Below are 23,436 nucleotides of genomic sequence, written 5' to 3'. Positions count from 1 at the left end.
TTATAAATAAGGGAATAAATAAGGAGTAATTAGTTTAACATGGATATGATATGATATGATATGATATGATATGATATGATATGATATGATATGATATATGATATGATATGATATGATATGATATGATATGATATGATATGATATGATATGATATGATGTGATGTGATGTGATGTGATATATGATATAATATGATATGATATGATATGATATGATATGATGTGATGTGATGTGATGTGATATATGATATAATATGATATGATATGATATGATATGATATGATATGATATGATATGATATGATATTATATGATATGATATGATATGATATGATATGATGTGATGTGATGTGATGTGATGTGATGTGATGTGATATATGATATAATATGATATGATATGATATGATATGATATGATATGATATGATATGATATGATATGATGTGATGTGATGTGATGTGATGTGATGTGATGTGATGTGATATATGATATAATATGATATGATATGATATGATATGATGTGATGTGATGTCATGTGATGTGATGTGATGTGATATATGATATAATATGATATGATATGATATGATATGATATATAAGAGGAATAGAAGAAGAAATAAATAGAAAGAAAGACAAAGACAGAAATAAGGCAGAGACGAACAGTAATGAAAGGTCAGAACTTGCGACAGTTGAGGATTTAGCAGAGATATTTGATATGTGTAAAAAAAATTGGGGATGTGATCAAAAAGTGCAAGTAAGGTGAAACTAGAAAAGATCGAGAAGTATAGGGGAGAGAGAAATTGTATAAGCAGATATGCAGAATAAAATATAAGTATTTATAGGAAGTGAGACTAGTGATAATGGATTAGGTGTAAGCAGAATAGTGAGAAAGTGCAAGTGAGCGCAAATAGGCATGAGTGAAAATAGTGAGAAAGGGTTAAGAGAAGTGAACAAGTGACAGCATAAAATTAGTACTAACATTTGAACATTGGAACAGTAAATGAATAAAAGGTCAAAGAACAAATAGGTCAAATAATTCAATATGATAATTTATAGAGAAAAATTTAAATTGAGATTTTAGTGAATAGTAGTTAGAGGAAAAGGGGTGTGTGAAAGGAGTATACAATATTAGATATATTAGGATTAATGAACAAATAAAGAATATCAATTGAAATGAAGGGGAGATTGACCAAGGAACAAAAAAGGTACATAGTGTAATTGGGAGTATTTGTGTAGACGTGTACTGCAAATAATATTATGTTAATGGTGGCACCGGATACAGAAATGTGAGGTACACCATTACGTGTAAAGAAGTGCTGTGAAGAAATATATATCATATCATAACATGGATATGAATATGGCAGCTATCCCCATATGAACATACGTTTTATTTTTATTGAAGTCGGGTTATACAAATGATTATGCAGCATTGTAAACCTTGTGATTGCCTCCCGAGCATGAAAAAAGAGGCCCAAGAGTTCATTTCTACTCACAATATGAGTTAGATCTTATTACATTTAGCGCTATTTTCCAGGAATATGATCAAGGAGCCTCTAAAGGTATTGGGGTCAACCCCCTCTATTCTTGAAACGCACTATAACCGTGAATTTAATCACAGAACGTAATATAGGTTTTCTATTCATTTAAGTGTATCGTATTGTGCCTTTCAATCTGCATTTAACTTTAATCCCGTATGGAGTATGCATACAGCAGATTATCGTACAACTACTGGAGACGTAAATCACTTGTAGCAAAAAAAAAAAAAAAAGAACGCAGTCTACTGCTGCAAACTGATTAAATGACTGACATGCCGCTAAGTTTACAGCCTACATACAAAGTAACGAGTCACTGCAAGTCGTCCAACTGTCATACGTGGAAAGCAGTGAAGGTTAAGGTAGAAAAAATTGAGTAGCTCGGTCATTCGTCAGGTTACATTAAACATCACGTCTTCTAAGCAAATAACTCAACTAGAGTCAGTCTTTTCATAGAATTCTTTAACACTCCAGACTGAACTGCATTTCCAATAAAAGTTAAGCAAGAAAGAGAACGCATAGCGATTCGAAAAAGGAAAAGGCTCGTCGTAGAATATTTATTCTATTCGGAATTCTTTATCAGCAGAAAAAGATAGCACTTCGACACCTAGAAGTATTTTACAGGTATGTTAATAACTAGAGATAGGTGTTGCAATAATAGAGATTTAGGACTTTATGAAATCTAATTTAGGACTTTTAAGAGTTTATATTTCAGGTATTCATTCCATATTCCGGCGTTTCACTGAAAGACAAGGTCTCCAACACGGCACTGCAGAAAATTTCAGCTTCTGAGAACATCACAGAAAAAGCCCTCATAATGAAGTGGAAGTGGGGTGGTCATGTAGCAAGGCAGCAACAAGGCAGATGGGCGCGAGAAACCACCATGTGGGACCTCAACATAGGAAGGAGAACACAAGGCAGGCCAAGAAGAAGATGGGAAGATACATTCAAGCAGCAGCTGGGAGGGAACTGGTCAACCATCGCCCGCAACAGGAACGAGTGGAGACAGATAGTGAACAAACTCATATAGAACTAAAATTTGACAAACTCTAGTGTATCTCACATAGTGAATGTGAATGTAAATATTGTTCACGTGAAATAGCCGATCATGTGAACCACACCAACCGAGCTCCCCCTCCTGTAGGAGCTCTAGCCCTTCATGGGACACAATGGCTTCATTCATTCAAGAGTTTATATAAACTTGACAACAAGTACAGGGACATAATTTTATTTTTACTAACATTTTTAATATTAACCTAACTATATCTTTGGATTAACGGTTGAGAACCGGAAACACTATTTCCTACCCCTTTCCACGACTGGAATTCGATGATACTGGCGTAAAATACAAACAAATCACTTTTCTATGTATAGGAGGGAAGAAAAGTAGTTCATCCATTTACTTAAATTGGAAATATCACAATTTTGAGTTTGATAATTTTCATTAGGTTTTTGTTTAATCAAAATACAGTACATTATTAGGCCTAACAATAAGTGTTTTTACTCACGAACTGAGTTATCCATGCGAACGTATTGACTATGCATTGTACAGCACATTAGCGTACAATGTAGAGAATGGAGTTAAATTGAAAAATAATCATAATATGGATTTTTAAACACATTTTTTAAAATGGTGGCCGTTCATTTCGATACAGACTTCACTTCTTTTGTGCATATTATCGCATTATAGACTATTGCATGTAATTCCATTTACCAGTTTCGTCCTTCGTACTAGTAACTCATGTTGAAATAATTCTGTACCTACGCACAGATAAAATAACTCAGACATGCTATCTACTGTCCGTCCAAGTGCGTATGTCGCAAGACCATAGAAAGGGGGGAAATTACGTGACAGTTAATTACTTAACGAGGCCCTTTTATTTAAGTTATTTTAAACAGTTGTATAATATTACGTAGACGTCCAATTCTTAACAGAAATTAATGTTATCAGAAAAGAACTAAGACAGCCCAGCCATTAGCCTTTACAGAGGGGCGAGCAGAAGCAGGTGGGGGGAATCGGGATGCGACGTAGGCAAACGGACAACAGTACCTGTGCGAAAATATGATTCAATATTGAAAGCTCTTTCGTCACTGGAAAACGCGAACATATTTCTGGAACGTACTATACTCACTAACTCAGTACTGTTTACTGTATGCGGCCTTGGTACTGAGTGGACAGTTGGAACTTCATTAGTATAAGGGGTGGGAGTGAAGTACATTAAGAAACTCAGGTACAATAAAAATTGAAGTCAAAATAAAATGATGTCCCTGTATTAGTAGGCGTGATTCAGGAGGAACGTAAAGTATTTTAAGGAGTAAGTAATATGGACTATTTTGAGTTAAAATGTTCACATAATCATCCGGAATATTTAATGAGTATGGACATCCGGCTATTTGAATTACACCCATAACAAGCCTTAAAAATGGAAAGAAAAACGGCAAATGACTACGTAGTGCCGTTCTTCTGAGATCATCTGAGGGCAGCACTGTTCATAATGAATGTAGAACAGCTGTTTGTAGTTCAATTGGCTACAAAGATGACATGTTCTTCCAGCATGACGGAGCCCTTGTACATTTTAGCCGGCAGGTAACACATAATCTAAATCTCATATTCCTCGAATGATGAATCGAACGCGATTATCACATGAATTGGCAGCTAAGGTTCCAACACCTTACTCCTGTCGATTATTATGAATTAGGTTATGGAGTATATTCATAAATACATCAAAGTATTTGTTTTTTTCTGTTACCAGTTTTTTATGATTAATCCAAGTTAATAGGCCTAAGTCATTCTGTTCTCATGCATTAATGTTTTCTTTCTTTATATTTACAGGTAAGGCCGTTGTGCTGAGCAGTGAGTAATATAATGCCTTGTTCTATACTTTAGTAGCCTTTGAGTGTTCTTTAATTTTGAATTGTTTATGTTTGTTGTACTCTATTGGTTTAATATCGAAAATTCGGACTCTTCTGTGCAGTAAAATTATGAATTCAATAATAAAGTAGATAATACTTTGCAGATACTGATATCTTGGTTAATTACTTTTAAATGCAATATTCATTGATTAAAATTGACTATGACATCTCTCACCTAGATAAAAAGATAAGAAATACACATTAAGTTGTTGAAGAATATCGTGATAGACACTGAAGTGACTATTATCGCGTGTTAATAGACAGAAATTACATTCATAGAATAGTCCATATATTTCATTATAGCGTGGAAATACGGCTTTAATTTATTACGCTAGTTTCCATCTCCTCTAGCAGGCATGTCAATTGATGCCCACAGGAGCCAGCGCGCTTTAGAGCCCAGGAGAGCCTGAGCGCTTTACAGCGGAAAGGAAAGAGACAGACGAAAGAGGTGGTATATGCCGCTTGGTCGAGCTATATTCAGGGATGGCCAGCACTGATTCAATAGATAAAGGAAAGAGAACTTATTAAAACTGTACCCATGTTAATTTTTAGATTTGCCTGAGAATTATAAGTGCATTATAAGAATGTAAGTTTTAATTTTAATGCTCATTTTTCACAAGTTTGATTTTTTATTCAAAAGAAATATTTTCTCAACTTTTCGTATAGAAAAGTGAATTTTTCAGGTATAAGCTTGGGCCTATTTATTTTGTAGCCTTACAGAATGTTTTCGTAAATTTAATATACCGTATATACGTATTACTGAAGACAGTGTATTGAAAATTTTGAAAATATTCACATGGAAATTGCTTGTAAGGAAATGAATTAACAAAGCAACTAATGTTATATCATAAGCAAAAGATACGTGCCCATGTGTTGTAAAAATGTCAACTCTATAGCTTCAGCAGATTTCGAGAAAATAATTTGATATTCTGATGATAGGAAGTTGCTCACAAATATCACCTTAAAAGCATAATGCGGTAAGAGTTTTGTTATGTAATATTAGTTACACTCAAAACAGATACAGTACCTAGGTAACTTTGCTTTGTACTGTAATATTGTTTTGATTAGTTTGATTACTTTTGTAAGGCTAAAGATACCATCAATATAAATTCCAACTTATCATGTCATACTCAATCTCTTTCTTTGGAATATCTCTTTCTTTATGATGTGTTTCATCCACTGAATACAGTATAATAATATACTACTATGGAATTTAAGTGAATATTCCTTCTTAACTCTCTATTATGTTATTAAGATTTAAAACACAAGTGCAATATTAAGAAATCAGTGTTAGTACTTTTGTTTTACAGACGATATAGGTAATGTTAAATAGAAAGAAGCCATATAAAAATAACGACATAAAATTTCACGTTCCATTTGAAGTTTGTGCACCACTGTTTTCTTAATCCAACAGGCTGCTTATTCATATACACAACCCTTCCTCTTTCCATACTTAGCGCTTGCTGCCCGCGCACGACGTCAAGTTCAGAAAAATGCGCTTGCTTTGACATCAGTGTCCTATAGTATGGACAACTAAACCTCTTTTGTATTCTGTAGAATGGTGCAAATTCTTTACTTAGTATTACAAGAATGGTCTGAATTATACATTATAGTTATTCAAATTGTATCTAAAAATATTCTTATTTCCATACTACCCTATACCACATATGCTGGAGTTTATGTATATATAGAAATAAAGTTTATTATAAACTTGTAGATCGTGTAACAGGCAAATATTATTTCCAATAAATCCAGTTTTTCTGCCCGACATTGCTCAATGATGTGCACGAGTAATTCAATGCGACATGTTCAACAAGTTTCACGGAATAGTACATTATGCAACAACCTATAATGGTAGTAATTAAGACACGAGTATGTTTGTTTATGAAACGAGCGCAAGCGAGTGTCATAATTTTCATACGAGCGTCTTAATTACCATTATAGGCAAGTTTCATACGACTTTTTATGCTCGACCGCATTTCTAACTTGAAATTATTCATAAGTATTCATGTTATGGTTATCTAAGTGGAGAGCGGAACTGACCTTTTAAATTGTAAGATGTGCGCAGACGCGAAAGTATTGATTTTTTCCGAGGGACGAATGTCATTGACCTTGATATAATCCAGAGAATAACATGAACATTAATATTTATATAACCTGGAAATTGATTTAGAATTGAAAAACGAGATGACAAATTGAATTTATTTGAATATTATTTACAATTAACGCTAATTATAGTGACAAAACATAACCTTCTGCGACAGTATTAGATTTCCAGCCTCCGTGACTTTTCGCTAATTTTCTTTCGATTGCATATCCGAGAATAATCGATACTTGCGGTTTTATAATGGTACAATGGTGATTTCTCATTGGCTGAACAACTGAATTATAATGAATAGGTTTACTTTAATGAGGTGCATTAAAGGGCTACTACCAGGTGTATAATTACTACATTTCGGCATGGTCGAGCATAAAGTATTTTAAAATGTAATTCGATTTATGACATGAGCATTTTTATAAATGAGTATTTTTGTTTTCATACAAACTTGTGTTTGCTATTAAAATTCGGATATTTGAATTTAAATGCATTTACTACTATAACATTAATAATTATTTAGTTCACATCTTGCACCAGTTTGGACTTCACGTTTTTTTTTTATTTAATAATCATTTTTGCGTTTGTTGATTCTATGAGGTCTTCCACTTTTTTAACCTTCCATAAGTGAATGTGACTCAATATTGTTAGACACTACATTAGCTTATGTATAGTAATTGAGTAAATTGTTGAGATGTATTTTAACTGTAAATATAAAAAAGAGAATTCCAGAAATTCACTGATGATTAAAAAATAATTAAGATTGAAGGAAACAAGTCAGTATTTCTCTTCAAATTTTACCATGTTTCTTGTGTGATACTGAGAATTGTTTGATCGCCCAATGTATATAGTTAGTTTTCATGTTACATTACATGCTTCATTGCTTAGGTTTGCGTTTACTTACTTAAGCGTAAACATAACGCGTGTTCTTTACGAAAAGCTGTCGCCTCAGCGGCGTAACGTGTCATAGCAGGATCCCACACATCGCTTCGTCCTGAGAACGAGAAGTTTTCATTTCTTCACTCTGCTTAAATCATTCCTTGACATCTCCACGCACACTATCAACGCAATAATTAAAGCCCTAGTAAAAGATTATCTAAAGTGCTAAAACAGAGTGCACGGAACATAAGCTGAGTCCATAATTTTAACTTGCATTCTTCGTCTTGAGAATGTAGGACATTATCCAGATCTTTGTCTCATGATGTTGCCGAGGTTTTAGGCATGTACTAACTGCCCAGAGCTTAATTCTATAAATTCGGTGTGGCGGGCCTGAAAGCCCAAAAGAAAATGGGAACTAAATAGACTCTAGTACTACGATCTGAATGTAAGAGTATACCGTGACACATTAAGAGGATAGCAAATATATTTTTATTGTAACACTTGTAACTACTAAGTGTTTATGAACTTGTTCCAATCATTAGTCTGTCTATTTTAAGTCTTTAACGAGGTTATTCTATCTTGTTCTTGAACTGCAGCAAACAGATTAACACTGTTTTTGGTACCTGCCCAAGACATTGATTTAATTCTTACGATAAAAGTCGGCAACTGTTCTTGAATTCTTTAAGATAATAGCAACTTGTCTCAAAAATGTAAGACCAAAATCTACTCATGATCTCAAATTAAGAAGAGTATACATGACTGGTGTATCTTTTACGTGTGGTCAATTAAAATTATTTTAATTTTGGTTTTATCTTAAAACAATACTACAGTATCTATTATACTTACAAAATTACAAATTCAGTGCAAAATGTATAGCCGACATGTGCACAAATGTTTTATGAAATAATGCTAATGAAGATAAGGAAATGGAATAAAAAATATTCTACGTTGTATATGATCCATATACAGTGAAACTTGTGTAATTCGAACGTTTTTAATTCGAATGATTCTTTATTTCGAAGTTTTCCTTTGTCCCCTTGAATTTCCTATGGAAACAGTGCATAAATATCGTCTTTTATTCGAACATAATTTTGTTTAATTCGAAGAAAAAAATCCAGAATGGACATGAGTTTTACAGTGAAATGTGGCAAAGGCGGAACGAGCCAGTACTGTAACAAATTAACCTGACCATAGGGGTTGGAGGCTGGAACAGGGAATGCATTGTGTCTCCTTTTCGGAGAAAGTGGTTCCAGTGCGGGTTGACAACCCTTGGAGTGTCATTCACCTCGAAAGTACAGTTACCGTACTCAGTTAAAACGGTCACTGTGCATTGCTTTTCACAAACTCCGAAACCCCGATCTTTCACTTCCGAGAGCTAAGAAGATTCATTCAGGGACACCAAAATGTGCATGGTTCTCTGTTTGATGCATTAAATAAACTGGAGGACTTTACAGTAACCCAGCAAATCAATAAAAAGAAGCAGACTAAAATCACATCCTACTTAACAAAGGCCTAGTAAGGTATGTTTTTAACTACTGTATGTGTTGTGCATAAATGTTCACTAATTACTGTACCGTACTGTATTTATGTAATCGGCCTATCATTATACAGCACTATATTTTCTTGTATTATAATACCCTGTTGTCTTGAAATGTTATAGTAATACATAGTACATACAGTACACCTGTAGTATGCCTTCTGCAGTACCATTTTTTTAATTCTTGTATTATAATTATACCCTGTTGTCTTGAAATGTTATAGTAATACATAGTACATACAGTACACCTGTAGTTTGCCTTCTGCAGTACCATTTTTTAATTCGAATTTTTCCATAATTCGAATTTTTTCTTGTGCCCTTCAGATTCGAATTACACAAGTTTCACTGTATCTTAATTTCGTCTATCTGATATCTTCTTCTACCCCGAGCTCTTCTCCCGTTCAGCATTCCTTCCAGTGCATCCTTCAGCAGGTAGTTTATTCTCAGCTAGTGATCAAACCAATTCCTTTTCCTGTTCCTGATCAGTTTCAGCATCATTCTTTCTTCACTCACTCTTTCCAACACAGGTTCATTTCTTATTCTGTCTGTCCACTTCACACGTTCCATTCTTCTCCATATCCACATTTCCAATGCTTCTATTCGCTTGTCTTCACTTCGTCGTAATGTCCATATTTCTGCACCATACAATGCCACACTTCATACAGAGCACTTGACTAGTCACTTCCTTAGTTCTTTTTCCAGAAGTCAGCAGAAGATGCTCTTTTTCTATTAAAAGCTTCCTTGGTCATTGCTATCTTCCTTTTGAGCTCATGTTACTGCTTATAGTATACCCTAAGTATTTGAGCTGTTCACTTGCTCTACTGCCTCATTTAGAATTCGCAAGTTTATCTTCTGTATTTTCATTTTAAATTGGCATGCTGGATACAACAGTCTAAATCATTTAAATTCACAGACATAGCACGAATGTAATTACAGTTATCGACTAAGTCAGATAGTTTCATGTAAGGTGAAAAAAGACGTCTCGTAACTTGCAAGGCTTTCCGTTCTGTTGGACAGCCCTATTCGTTTGTATTTCTATTTCACTTTGCGTCTTTAATATTAAATAGATTTTGTTGTTGTTACAGTACCGTTCTTAAAAGTCAAAGGTGACACTGTCACATTGTCCTTTAACCTTATCATCCGTCCTTTTCAGTTTAATGTTATGTTTTATTGAAATCATTTTTAATTCCGCTTGGATATGTAGCCTACATGTCACAACGAGTTTAGATACCTTGGAAATAAAAATTTTGACACGCGAATATCAAACAAATAATAAATGTTGGCAGGTGAAAATAATGCATCAGTAACTTGTTGATTTTGTTGCCAGGTAATATGTTTGCAGGTTATGTTTGTAACCTTACTCTTTTTCCAATGGGCAATAAAAACCAACTTGATTTCTCTCTGCGTTGGTGCAGAGCTGTCAACAGCTGGCAATGGTTTACTCATACACATTGATCATAAGTTATTCCATTGTTGCTGTGCACGTAACTGTTACGAGACGACACAACAGAAAGTCTCTTTATGTCCTTTGACATTTTAGGAAGGATAAAAATGTACTAAATCAAACAGAAAATGGCTTTGCATGGACCTGAATTTATTTTCCCGAATGCAGTGTTAGTGATAAGTATTTAATTTTGTACGTTTGAACTTCACTATATTGTGGATGTCACACACAGAACGGAGTTTAACAGTTTTTCTAACTAATTTTGCTTGTTGAAAGATTATTTGTGACACTAACATAAGGTGCATCCTTCGAGTATTTTACTTCCAGAGATCTGACATACTCAGAAAACTCTAATTCGATGAGGAAGTATAACTCAACAGATGTAGAAATACACGAAATGGAAAGTGAATGGATAATAAGTAAATGCCGGAAAGATGTGCGTTATTCCTTTAAGTTCAGTATGAACGGACTATACTGTTGTCATTCACTCGCGTAAACAGAGGCAAGAGAGTACAGTCTGGTAATGAGAACCTCATCACTCCATTCAATCGATCTACAGGGACATCATTTTATTTTACTAATATTTTTAATATTAACCTGTCTATGCCTTTAGAGAACCGGAAACACCGCTTGCTCCCCCCTCCAAGACTGGAGTTCGATGATACTGGCGTAAAACACAAATCACTCTACTAGGTATAGGAAGGAAGAAAAGTAGTTCATCCATTTACGTAAACTAGGAAATATCGCGATTTTGAGTTTGATAATTTTCATTAGGTTTTTCTTTAATCAAAGTACAGTACTGTATTAAGAATAAGTGTTTTTACTCACGAAGTGAGTTAGCCATGCGAACGTATTCATTATGCAGTGTATATTATACTGTCTACAGCACATTAGCGTACAATATGGACAAAGAAGTTAGATTGAAAAATAATCATAATATGAATATTTAAACACAATTTTGAAAATGGTGGCCGTTGATTTCGATACAGGCTTCAGTTCTTTTGTGCATATTAGCGCACTATAGACTATTGCATCTAATTCCAATTGCCAGTTTCGTCCTTCGTACTAGTAACTCATGTTGAAATAATTCTGTACCTACTCTACGTACTGTGAATTCAGTCTTCACTTCTGCCCGACCCGAAAATATAAAATTACTCAGACATGCTATCTACTGTCCGTCCAAGTGGTTATGCCGCAGGATTGTAGAAAGGGAGGAAATCACGTGACAGTTAATTACTTAACGAGGCCCTTTTATTTAAGTTAAATTAAACAGCTGTATAATATTACGTAAACTTCCAATTCCTAAGAGAAATTAACGTTTTCAGAAAAGAGCTAAGACAGCCCAGCTATTACAGAGGGGCGAGCAGAAGCAGGTGGGGGAAATCGGGATGCGACGTAGGCAAACGGACAGTACCTGTGCGAAAATATGATTCAATATTGTAAGCTCTTTCGTCACTGGAAAACGCGAACATATTTCTGGAACGTACTATACTCAGTAACTCAGTACTGCTTACTATCTGCGGTCTTGGTTCTGTGTGGAGTTGGAACTTCCTTAGTAGAAGGGGTGGGAGTGAAGTACATTCAAAAACTCAGGTACAATAAAAATTGAAGTAAAAGTAAAATGATGTCCCGGTATAAATACTGGAATGAAGGTGTAATATAGTTATTATGATTTAAATACTTACCTCAGATGTTACCTGCCACCGCCTGATGATTAAAGGATGAATTATACTGAACCACAATATGCATTCGTAAATTATCGAAGGAGAAAGGTCGAAGTCTATCACTCAAACACTTTTTCAACATCGAAAAGCTAGGTACTTTCCGTGTCAAAAGATGTTAGAGGTGCAAATGAAAAAAAAAAACACGCCGTATTATTGTCGTTTTCCCCCCTCCATTCAAAATGTTACACATAACTGTATAACTGGTATTTTTTTTTGCAGAATGTATTAAATTTTTCTTTCACCTTTTCACCTATAGTGGATTATCAAGTTTCTTGAACGGAATTTTTACAAAAATCATCATATTACATAAATCCACATTAAATTCAGACAGTGTATGCTTTTCATTGTTTGATGTCGAAGACCTTTGCATATTTTCGGTATGTTTCTTGCTGTTATAATGCCGCTCTATATAATATTTCCTACGTATTTTAATTTCACATTTGCGCACGGCACAGAAAATATTTTTCCCTTGCGCAATCATATCTCTTCTGTATTTATTTCTTACACTGTTTAATTCCAAATCTTCGACTTAGGTATTTTAAATTACTTTTACACAACACTACTACTTGCATAAAGGCAATAAACAATATTGTAAACACCTGACTTTCTTTCCCATACGACTAGAAGTTGACGCTGTATGTCATTTGGTGGTTCCTACTTGTACTGCCGCCCTCTCGTAGTGCATTTATGTTATTGCGCTTGTACCTGTGACGTCATCCATACTTCAGACCAAAGCAACCTGTATCGCGTGGTAACGCACATTTTTCCGACCTCTAATAATAATAAGTATTAGGACGGCATCAAACTAGTTTAAGAGATTCATTGACGGAGCCAGAAGGCTGCGTTGGAAGGTTTTGCTCTAGCAAGACGATGGTTAACAGATAAGATAATAGCTTTCAGGAATGAGAGCTGTTTGCTCGGCCTGCCACCGAGGATACAGTACTCGGTCAGTTAGAGCGAGCATCTCATACTCGTTGCTAGTAATACCACAGTCTACTATATACAGTCACGAAGCTTGAGTTTTGAGGGTGCTAGAAACAATAGACTGTGCCAGCAATATTTTGCATTGGCTGTAATAAGGCGATATTAGCGATCCTAGTGGTGAGAAACTATCTAATGTATGCATATTTACTACGTATTGAGCTTCGTGACTGTATATACTAGACTGTGGTAATACACTGTCAAAACTGTAATATGGAACGTGAAGAGAAAGATGCGGTCAAGTTGAAACTTATTAACAACAACTAAAAAATTAAGTGTGAAAGTGGAACTGAAACGTGAAGTATGGATAAAGGCCGTTTATATTACTAGACTTGCATAAAGTGACTTACTAGTGTATTTGACTCCCTTGTTCTTTTATATAGGAAATGGTTTAGAATGTGAACACAAAATAATAGTTTGGTTGAAGATATGGATTGTGAATTTATTACTATAACATTATCATGCAATGTATTGCACTTTGGTTGCTTATACATATAATCAAGTGATAATAGTTACTTACTATAAGAGTATCGTAGCGTATCGTATCGTATTGCATTACGAGATGGGAAAATTGCCAAAGAATGCTTCAGACAGAGTTTGATAACCCATGGATTATGGAAGCCTAACATGATGTTATGATATACATGTTGTACGAAATTTTATAGGCTCTCAGATTTTACTGCTGATAAAATTTCACTGTTTCACTAGTATTTCACTTTACACTATTTAATCTAAAAGTTCGATTATATTTGACAATCTCTCAGGGAAGTGAGGCGACAGAATTTTGTTTACAATGCGATTATTGAAACATTGACTAAGTCACTATAAACAAATTAGGAAGTGCCAAAATATGTTTCCTTTTCTTTGTCATAGTTTTTATATCATTGTAAAAATGAGTGGCAGCCTACAAATAAAATAAGTATTACCCCTGATTGGTACGTAGAAACCAAGGAACCGGGTTCGATCCTCGGCGCCTGAGCGAATTTTTCTCCTCTAATATTAATTGTTACCGTTACAGACGTATTCTGTAGGACCAACAAATTAAACTTTACGTAGATACAGTTGCAGGACAAATATTTGAGGTGATCTAAATCTGTAACCACCTCCTCCACTCTAATGTTAACTCTAAACAAGAAAGTTTTCTAATTTATTCAGTCAATGTATTATTAAATAATGTTATTATTATTGAATTTCCAAGTTTATAGAACCCTATTTTACCCGAAGATATATTAGGGTTGTAATTAAGTCATACATGCTATAGCCCTGTACAAATAGTTACATAAAATGTATACATAATTATGACATAAATTACACATATTACATGAAATGTGTATGACAATAAAAATTATATTTATATTATACAAATACAAAGATATAAGATAAAATAGATATAATGTATAGAAATAGATACACAATGTATGAAATGCAGACATATTACATACAGTACTTTCCCAGAACATATCACACATAGACTTGTTACTTAAAAAAAATAAATAAATAAAAAATAAGAAAAAAAATAATAAGTATTTCGTAGAAATATACATATTACTTTTAAGGACGTAGAACTATATGACATAAAAATGACATGAAATAGACATGGCATACTGGTGCATGTTCAACACATAAGACATGGACATAGACATATTATATACAATAGACAGGAAAGACAAATAAAAGGAAAATTACATAAAAACATATATGATATGAAACAGTGATATTATATTAAATAAGTATATAATAAATTTTCAATCTTAAGACATATCAACTTGCAAATGTTTATTTGCTATTTAATAAAATATATGAACGTTTTCGCCGTTTGGGGCATCTTCAGATATAACAAAAAACATATAATCTTGACCTATAATAATAAATAATGCAAATAATAAAGAATAAAGAACAATGTACAGTATGTATGCAATACATGAGATTCATGAGCTTTATGTAAAATACGACAATACAGGATAATTATTGATATAATTTTTAGATTTTGAAATTGAATTGGACGGATATTTTATACATATAGCTCATGTTACAGACAAAATATACAACTATGATTAAAATTTGTCAATAATGTTAAAATTTTAAAATTGATAATGATGATTGATAAAATAGATATTTTAAGAGTAATCATTAGTTGAGGATTGTCGTATGATATACGATAATTTGCGTAGCTGATGTTCGTGTGTTATGTATGTGTTTCATTGAAAAACGTTCGCTAATGAACTAAATGTTATTTTATGTCGGAGATTACTGTTTCAATTTATTATCTGACTTGATGACATCTTATTGATTATAAATGACTGTTACGTGCAATCAGATTTGTTGAGATATTATTTGAAATGAATGCTCGTTGGTTATGAATGTCGTAGAGTATACGATGATTTTCGTAGTAGATAAATCGTAAGTTAAGTATGAATTTCAATCATTCAAGAAATCGTTCGCTTATGAAATGTTGTTTGACGTTGGTGATTACTCTGATTTGATGACATCCTATGGATTATAGCTGTTGTGCGTCATCAGATTTAGAAATCGTTCGCTTATGAAATGTTGTTTGACGTTGGTGATTACTCTGATTTGATGACATCCTATTGATTATAGCTGTTGTGCGTCATCAGATTTAGAAATCGTTCGCTTATGAAATGTTGTTTGACGTTGGTGATTACTCTGATTTGATGACATCCTATTGATTATGGCTGTTGTACGTCATCAGATTTAGAAATCGTTCGCTTATGAAATGTTGTTTGACGTTGGTGATTACTCTGATTTGATGACATCCTATTGATTATAGCTGTTGTACGTCATCAGATTTAGAAATCGTTCGCTTATGAAATGTTGTTTGACGTTGGTGATTACTCTGATTTGATGACATCCTATCGATTATAGCTGTTGTGCGTCATCAGATTTAGAAATCGTTCGCTTATGAAATGTTGTTTGACGTTGGTGATTACTCTGATTTGATGACATCCTATCGATTATAGCTGTTGCGCGTCATCAGATTTAGAAATCGTTCGCTTATGAAATGTTGTTTGACGTTGGTGATTACTCTGATTTGATGACATCCTATTGATTATAGCTGTTGCGCGCCATCAGATTTATTTATATGCGTTGGTGTTGGTGTGTTGGTGGTTTTAAGTTTTACAATGAAACACATACATAACACACGAACATCAGCTACGCAAATTATCGTATATCATACGACAATCCTCAACTAATGATTACTCTTAGAATATCTATTTTATCAATCATCATTATAAATTTTAAAATTTTAACATTATTGACAAATTTTAATCATAATTGTATATTTTATTTGTAACATGAGCTATATGTATAAAATATCCGTCCAATTCAATTTCAAAATCTAAAGATTATATCAATAATTATCCTGTATTATGTCATATTTTACATAAAGCTCATGAATCTCATGTATTGCATACATACTGTACATTGTTCTTTATTCTTTATTATTTGCATAATTTATTATTATAGGTGCAGATTATATGTTTTTTGTTATATCTGAAGATGCCCCAAACGGCGAAAACGTTAATATATTTTATTAAATAGCAAATAAACATTTGCAAGTTGATATGTCTTAAGATTGAAAATTTATTATATACTTATTTAATAATTCACCAGGCATATTGAAATATAAAAATGAATTGTAAATTAATGATATTATAGCTATTATTATTGTGATTATTACTATTATTATTAATAGTAGTAGTAGTAGTATTTCCTTTTATTGCAGCCTGTTTTGCTCTGTTTCATGTTAGATTACAGATAAAATAAATAAATAGACCATGAATATATAGAAACAAAATTAACACATTCATATACTCTTTCTAATTGCATTAACTACAACTTCTCTTACTATGACAGAAACACATAAACTAGCTATTTACAGTGAATTGTGAATATGTGATATGAATTTCTGAAATTCTCTTGAACAGCATTTCTTTTTAAACATAAAACACAGGGATTTTTCAAATTGCCCAGAACATGAGATGACATGTGACAGTAATAACAGGCGAGTTCTTTCGAAAATTGGGCAATCAAATAGGAGGTGATGAATAGTCTGGTCGCTTTCCTCGCATTTACACATGGATTCATTTACATTATTGATTTTGAACCGTTTAAAATATGTGGAGTAACGGCTAGCGCGTCTGGCCGCGAAACCAGGTGGCCCGGGTTCGATTCCCGGTCGGGGCAAGTTAGCTGGTTGAGGTTTTTTCCGGGGTTTTCCCTCAACCCAATATGAGCAAAATGCTGGGTAACTTTCGGTGCTGGACCCCGGACTCATTTCACTGGCATTATCGCCTTCATTTCATTCAGACGCTAAATAACCTGAGCTGTTGATAAAGCGTCGTAAAATAACCTACTAAGAAAAATATGTTTTAAATTTTCCATGGCTTGAAATAAATTGCGTAAGCACGAAATTTGGTATCATGTGTTTACAGTTTAACCTAGAGATTATTGTAGGGAAAAATAAGTCCCTAGTTAGAGAGTTATTAAATAATATAGGTTTTGATGTGTTCAAGATTCCTTCTGTTTAAAGGTATTTACATAATTACTATGCTTGATTTTCATCGTATGAAGCAAAGAATTGCAAAACTAGTTCCGTTCTTAATACATACAGAAAGTAATAAAAACGACCTCCTGGTGTCAGTTGTGTTCAGGGTTTGATCTGGTTAGTAACGCATTAGTGTTAGCTGATGAAGGCCTAATAGGGAATAATGAGCACTCTTGTTGCTAGACGCATCCAGTCACGTGACACACTGGCAGTTCATGCCACGCACTTGAGGGAATTACAAGTAGGTATGCTGCATGCCCTTGTTCGAGAAGTGTAAATTTTGTTTCAAAACTGTAGAGCACGCTAATATATACGGCGCCAATCCAAGTTTTTCTTTCTGGAATTGGTAGAATTAAATTACAATTAAGGTTTTGCTTCGTGCATATAGGGTAAAAATATACTATTTCTATTCACGTAAGAGTTGGCACATACAGAAATAGCAAGCGCCATTTCTGATTATATCTCCGTTTCTCCTTCGTTTCGTAAGCAAGATCAAAAACTGCATAGTAGCTACATCACATATGCGGTCATGCGCTATTGCGCAATATTTCTCGCGCATATATGCCGTCTTATACTGTAATCTTTGATTTGCTGACTTGGAAAATGGGATGATCACACATTTGTGTATTAGAATCGTACATTACAAGCGCTATGTTCGGTTCAAGTTTGTTGAATATGGCGAAGTTAGATATCTGCCGATGTTCGCTCTGCAGATGTCTGTCATGTTTCTTCCACCTTGCTATAAAAATATTTGCTGTCTTCCATTCCCACCCCTTCATGTTTTAACCCATAGGTCGCCAATGTAGTACATTTAGAACTTCTAGTAGGGTCATTCCATGCAAAAAAAAAAGTATATTTTTGAACCATGATGTCTCAGAAGTTAAAAATATTGTAGTAGGTTATTTTGTATGTTCTAAATATGAATTTCAAGCAATACTATATTTATATCTTTTATAGTTTGGCAGCAGTCACAATAAAATATTTTTTTAACAAAGAACACGGTTTCATTCCTTGAAGATGGGAAAATGATTTCAATGTAGTTCGAAAAAGGAGAGCCTTGTTTATAAATGCCCTTAAAATGGAAAAAAAAATATATAATTTTTTAAATAGTTACCCACCGTAAAATAATTTAAAAAAGTATAAAATACAAAATGCAATTCATTTTTACAGAGGAAAAAACATGTGTTTAATTCTTTAGGATATATTGATTCTATTGTGAAAATTTCAGAATATTAACTTAAATATCATGTCAGTTTTTAATAAAAATAACTGACCGAAACAAAGGAGCTCAGCAGGTAGACTCTCCCGTCGTACAGAATGTTGCGCGATCAAGGTCAGGGAGACGGACGTTTGAGATTACTCATCGTTATGAAGTCTCGCGACCGCCAAACATAGCAAGCAATTTTAAACCGTTGAAACAAAAATTAATAATTTTATTAATTTAATTATTGACACGTTTTTTTTAGATAAAGTCATAAAACTTGGGAGATGGATTAGGAATAAGATTTTCTTTAATACGGTTGACATTCGCATGAATTTAATTTGTTGCATTCAAATATAAAACAATTTATTTTTTTCAATGAGGTGTTTTATGAGCATGCCTTAATATTATTCGGATTAGTCTTTAAGGTATTAAAATATGGTTATTCAGGTTTACATTGGCGTGTGTTTAGTTTCGATGACACTTCATATAGGGTGTCCAGAATATTTTAAATGATGGATAACATGTAATTGCCACCCATTTTTTAGTCATCCGTATGACTAAAATGTTAATGATATGGCGGTCATAGTTGGTAGTTTAATTTATTTTCATAATAACATTATTATATTAAAATCAAAAAAAAAAATCATGACATCGCTGGCACATTGTTAAAATGTTTTATTGAATGACCCAGTACGCAACTTCTCAACCCCCACCTTCTAGTATGTTCCTCTCAGAGGAAGTAAGTGAATCGATGAAGGAAAGGAAATACTATTTCGATAAGGAATGGGAAGAACGATAATGACCTTACATATTAGGTGAGATACTTTCGTCTCTTCTCAATTTGTCAATATTTATTTAATAGAGTTCACCATGAAATAGTTGAGTAATTCATAAATTTAATTTTCACTAAGAATACTTCCTCATATTCGGCATGCTGTATTGAGTAAAAGGGCCTGCTTTAAAGTGGGAGTAAAACACATAATTTTGAAGAGAATTTCACATTAAATGAGATTTTAAATCCTGGCTAATAACAACGTATGCTTGTCCTTCCTTCTCCGTTGCATCCTTTGCATTTCTACATGCTGTAGGGCATAACTTCGAAACCCACAAATTACTAGAACCAGAATCCTTATTATTCCACATTAGGACTTACGAGTCGATAAATTCAGGGTTAGATCTCTACAATTTAACACCATTAAGCGGTTCCTTTCAACATAGAGAATTAAGTGCATATCCTTATTTCTTAAAACGGTTTAATGAGCATGAAATACGTGCCCATCGGTATTCTGTGGACGTTCATAATCGTTAATCAGGGAAAGAGTGGATCGAATCTACATTTTCATAATAAATTCAAGGGATCCTGTTTCTTTTATCGGAGGAACGGTTGCATTCGTTCGAATAACTGGTTCAAGTTGTTTGTTATTAAACTAGTCTTCCTCCCCGCTACAGAGTCTGAAGTTCAGTCACTTTGAGGCTGGGTATCTAGGCTAAGAAATATTGATACCAGCTGAGTTTTGATTACCGTATTTTTATCGCGTGCATCAATAGAGATCCAATCTGTAACAATAATCTCTATGTTTTCACTTCACCATACATGAAAGATCTCACAATTCTGGGAAATAAAGACTTTATAAGCTGTACGTAATGATGTAATTATATGAATTTATTATAAAAGCCTCGAGGGATGTAAGGTACACTGTAATAATAAACTTAGTTAAAACTCAATTTAGATCGGTTGTATATGCACTTCTGACACCTCATGGCGTTTTGAAACCTCACCGTATGGAATAAAGAAACCTCTCATAATTAAACGTATCAATAGTTTAAACTTGACTGCGAGGGACAGAAGACAGTGGGGGTGGAACTACCGAATAGGAGATCTCAACAGGTGGCGGAGACGAGATAAGTGAAACGAGTGTCAGTGAATGACGGTCAATAGCTTAAACTTCATATTATGTTCACGAAATGTGCAGTACACATTGTATGAATAAGAGCGTTGTGCTCAGCGTCTCAGAGAGAAAATGTTATACTTTAAATCAGAATTAAATCGGAGATGTAGTCCAGGTAGATCTGGAACGGGAAAGTAAAGATTGGTTCACAATAAAATGGGAACGAGAACTAGAACGAGAATTGGAGAATTGTTCTCAAAGCCTGCCAACTTCGGAGCATGGTCTATTCATTAATTATTTTTATGCTCGATCATGCCGAAATGTAGTAATTATACACCTGGTAGCAGTCCTTTAATGCATGTCATTAAAGTACACCTACGCATTAAAGTACAGGTGTTCAGCCAATGACAAGTCAGCTTTGTACCGTTATAAAACCTCAGCCAATGACAAGTCAGCTTTGTACCGTTATAAAACCGCAAGTATCGATTATTCTCGGATATGCAATCGAAAGAGAATTAGCAAAAAGTCACGGAGGCTGGCAATCCAATACTGTCACAGAAGGTTATATTCTGTTACTATAATAATTAGCGTTAATTGTAAATTATATTCAAATAAATTCAATTTCTTATCTCGTTTTTCAATGTCTAATTTTATTTCAATGTTATATCAAAGTTAATATTTAGTTTACTCTGTAGGTTCTTATAGGCTATCAAGGTCAATGTGGACATCTGTTCCTCGGAAAAAATCAATACTTTCGCGTCTGCGCACATCTCACAATTTACGAGGTATTGCTCAAGGTCAGTTAGATACAAATAAAATGAATAATTTCAAGTTAGAAATATGGTTTTTTGTACATTTATGTACAGTTCCCTTTCCCTGTGAACATGTCTGACAATATTTAGTCAATATTTCCACTGCCAACACCTTGCCCGTGAGTAATGATGTTGCAGTGACAACACCATTTAGTGACGTATGCCCCCGCTTTTGCCAACTGCCATCGAAAGCCCCACATATGTCTCTGTTGTTACCATTCAACTCCACAGTTTCCATTGCAGCTTTTCTCATTGAGGCTTCTGCAATTTCAGAGAGGGATTCATTTATAAAGAAAACTTCTCTGTCAAACCTAGCAGGTGGAGGAGGAAGATTCATAATAGCACAAAATGTTTGTGCAGCGTGTCTGCCCTTACCAATGCTTCGCATACCATACACAAGTCTTGTATTTACATTGTACAGCCTATTTCTGTTCATTGCAGATGTCATTGTGGACTTTACACTTTCACAATTACTGCAATGTAAATTTATTTTTGTTGCCAATCCCTTCCTGGAACTAATGTTTTCAAACATTTCCACACAGTCTTCACTATTGCAGTATTTGCATTTCACATGCTGTTTTATGAAGTCAGATAGTATACCTAAATCTATAATAATATTATTATTACTAGATGATGACACATTTTGACCTTCAGTACCTGTTATATTCTCATTCTCCAAATAAACAAGTTTTTTCTTGGATGAGCTAGGTGTAGGTTCATTGTTTTTCTCTGCCCTAACCTCAATGCTGGGGGTACAACTAACACTGTTTGTATTTGTATATTGATTGCCACGGAACTTACGTTTTTTCCCTTTATTAAAACTCTTTCTTCTAGGCATATTTACACAATAAGAGCACTATGAACTATATTCACAACACCACAAAATCACAATAAACAAAGCCACGTGCTAATTCACTCTCACAACTGTAACAAGCAAAGCACTGTTGGCTACTCTGTGCTAGAACAGAGTAGCCAACACAATTTTCGTCTTGTACATGTTTTCTTCTTCTTCTTACATGAATTCAAGGAGAAAATAATGATAGAAACAGCCTGCAGTCGAACGAACTACAGAAGTGGGCGTGACGCTAGCATGCATTTAAATACCCACGCACACTCAGCCATTTAAAGTCATAAAAAGACATTCAAAAAGGTCCTACCGCTAATAATGTATATATCAATCTGTTCAGAATTGAATAAGGAATAATATTAAGTAAAAATCTAAAAATGCATATTTTGGTCAATTTTAACATACGGGTTCCCTTAAATGGATTTAGGATGCTCCTTGATAATATTACTTACTTACTACTTAATGGCTTTTAAGGAACCCGGAGGTTCATTGCCGCCCTCACATAAGCCGCCTTGGTCCCTATCCTGAGCAAGATTAATCCAGTCTCTATCATCATATCTCACCTCCCTCAAATCCATTTTAATATTATCTTCCCATCTACGTCTCGGCCTCCCCAAAGGTCTTTCTCCCTCCGTCCTCCCAACTAAGACTCTATATGCATTTCTCGATTCGCCCATACGTGCTACATGCCCTGCCCATCTTAAACGTCTGAAATTAATGTTTCTAATTATGTCGGGTGAAGGATACAATGCGTGCAGTTCTGCGTTGTGTAACTTTCTCCATTCTCCTGTAACTTCAGCCCTCTTAGCCCCAAATATTTCCCTAAGAACCTTATTCTCAAACACCCTCAATCTCTGTTCCTCAAAGTGACAGTCCAAGTTTCACAGCCATACAGAACTACCGGTAATATAACTGTTTTATAAATTCTAACTTTCAGATTTTTTGACAGCATACTGGATGACAAAAGCTTCTCAACCGAATAATAACAGGCATTTCCCATATTTTTTCAGCGTTTAAT

This window comes from Periplaneta americana, chromosome 14 (genome assembly GCF_040183065.1).
Source record: "Periplaneta americana isolate PAMFEO1 chromosome 14, P.americana_PAMFEO1_priV1, whole genome shotgun sequence".
In the NCBI taxonomy this organism is placed as follows: Eukaryota; Metazoa; Arthropoda; class Insecta; order Blattodea; family Blattidae; genus Periplaneta; species Periplaneta americana.
This window is presented reverse-complemented; position numbering follows the sequence as displayed.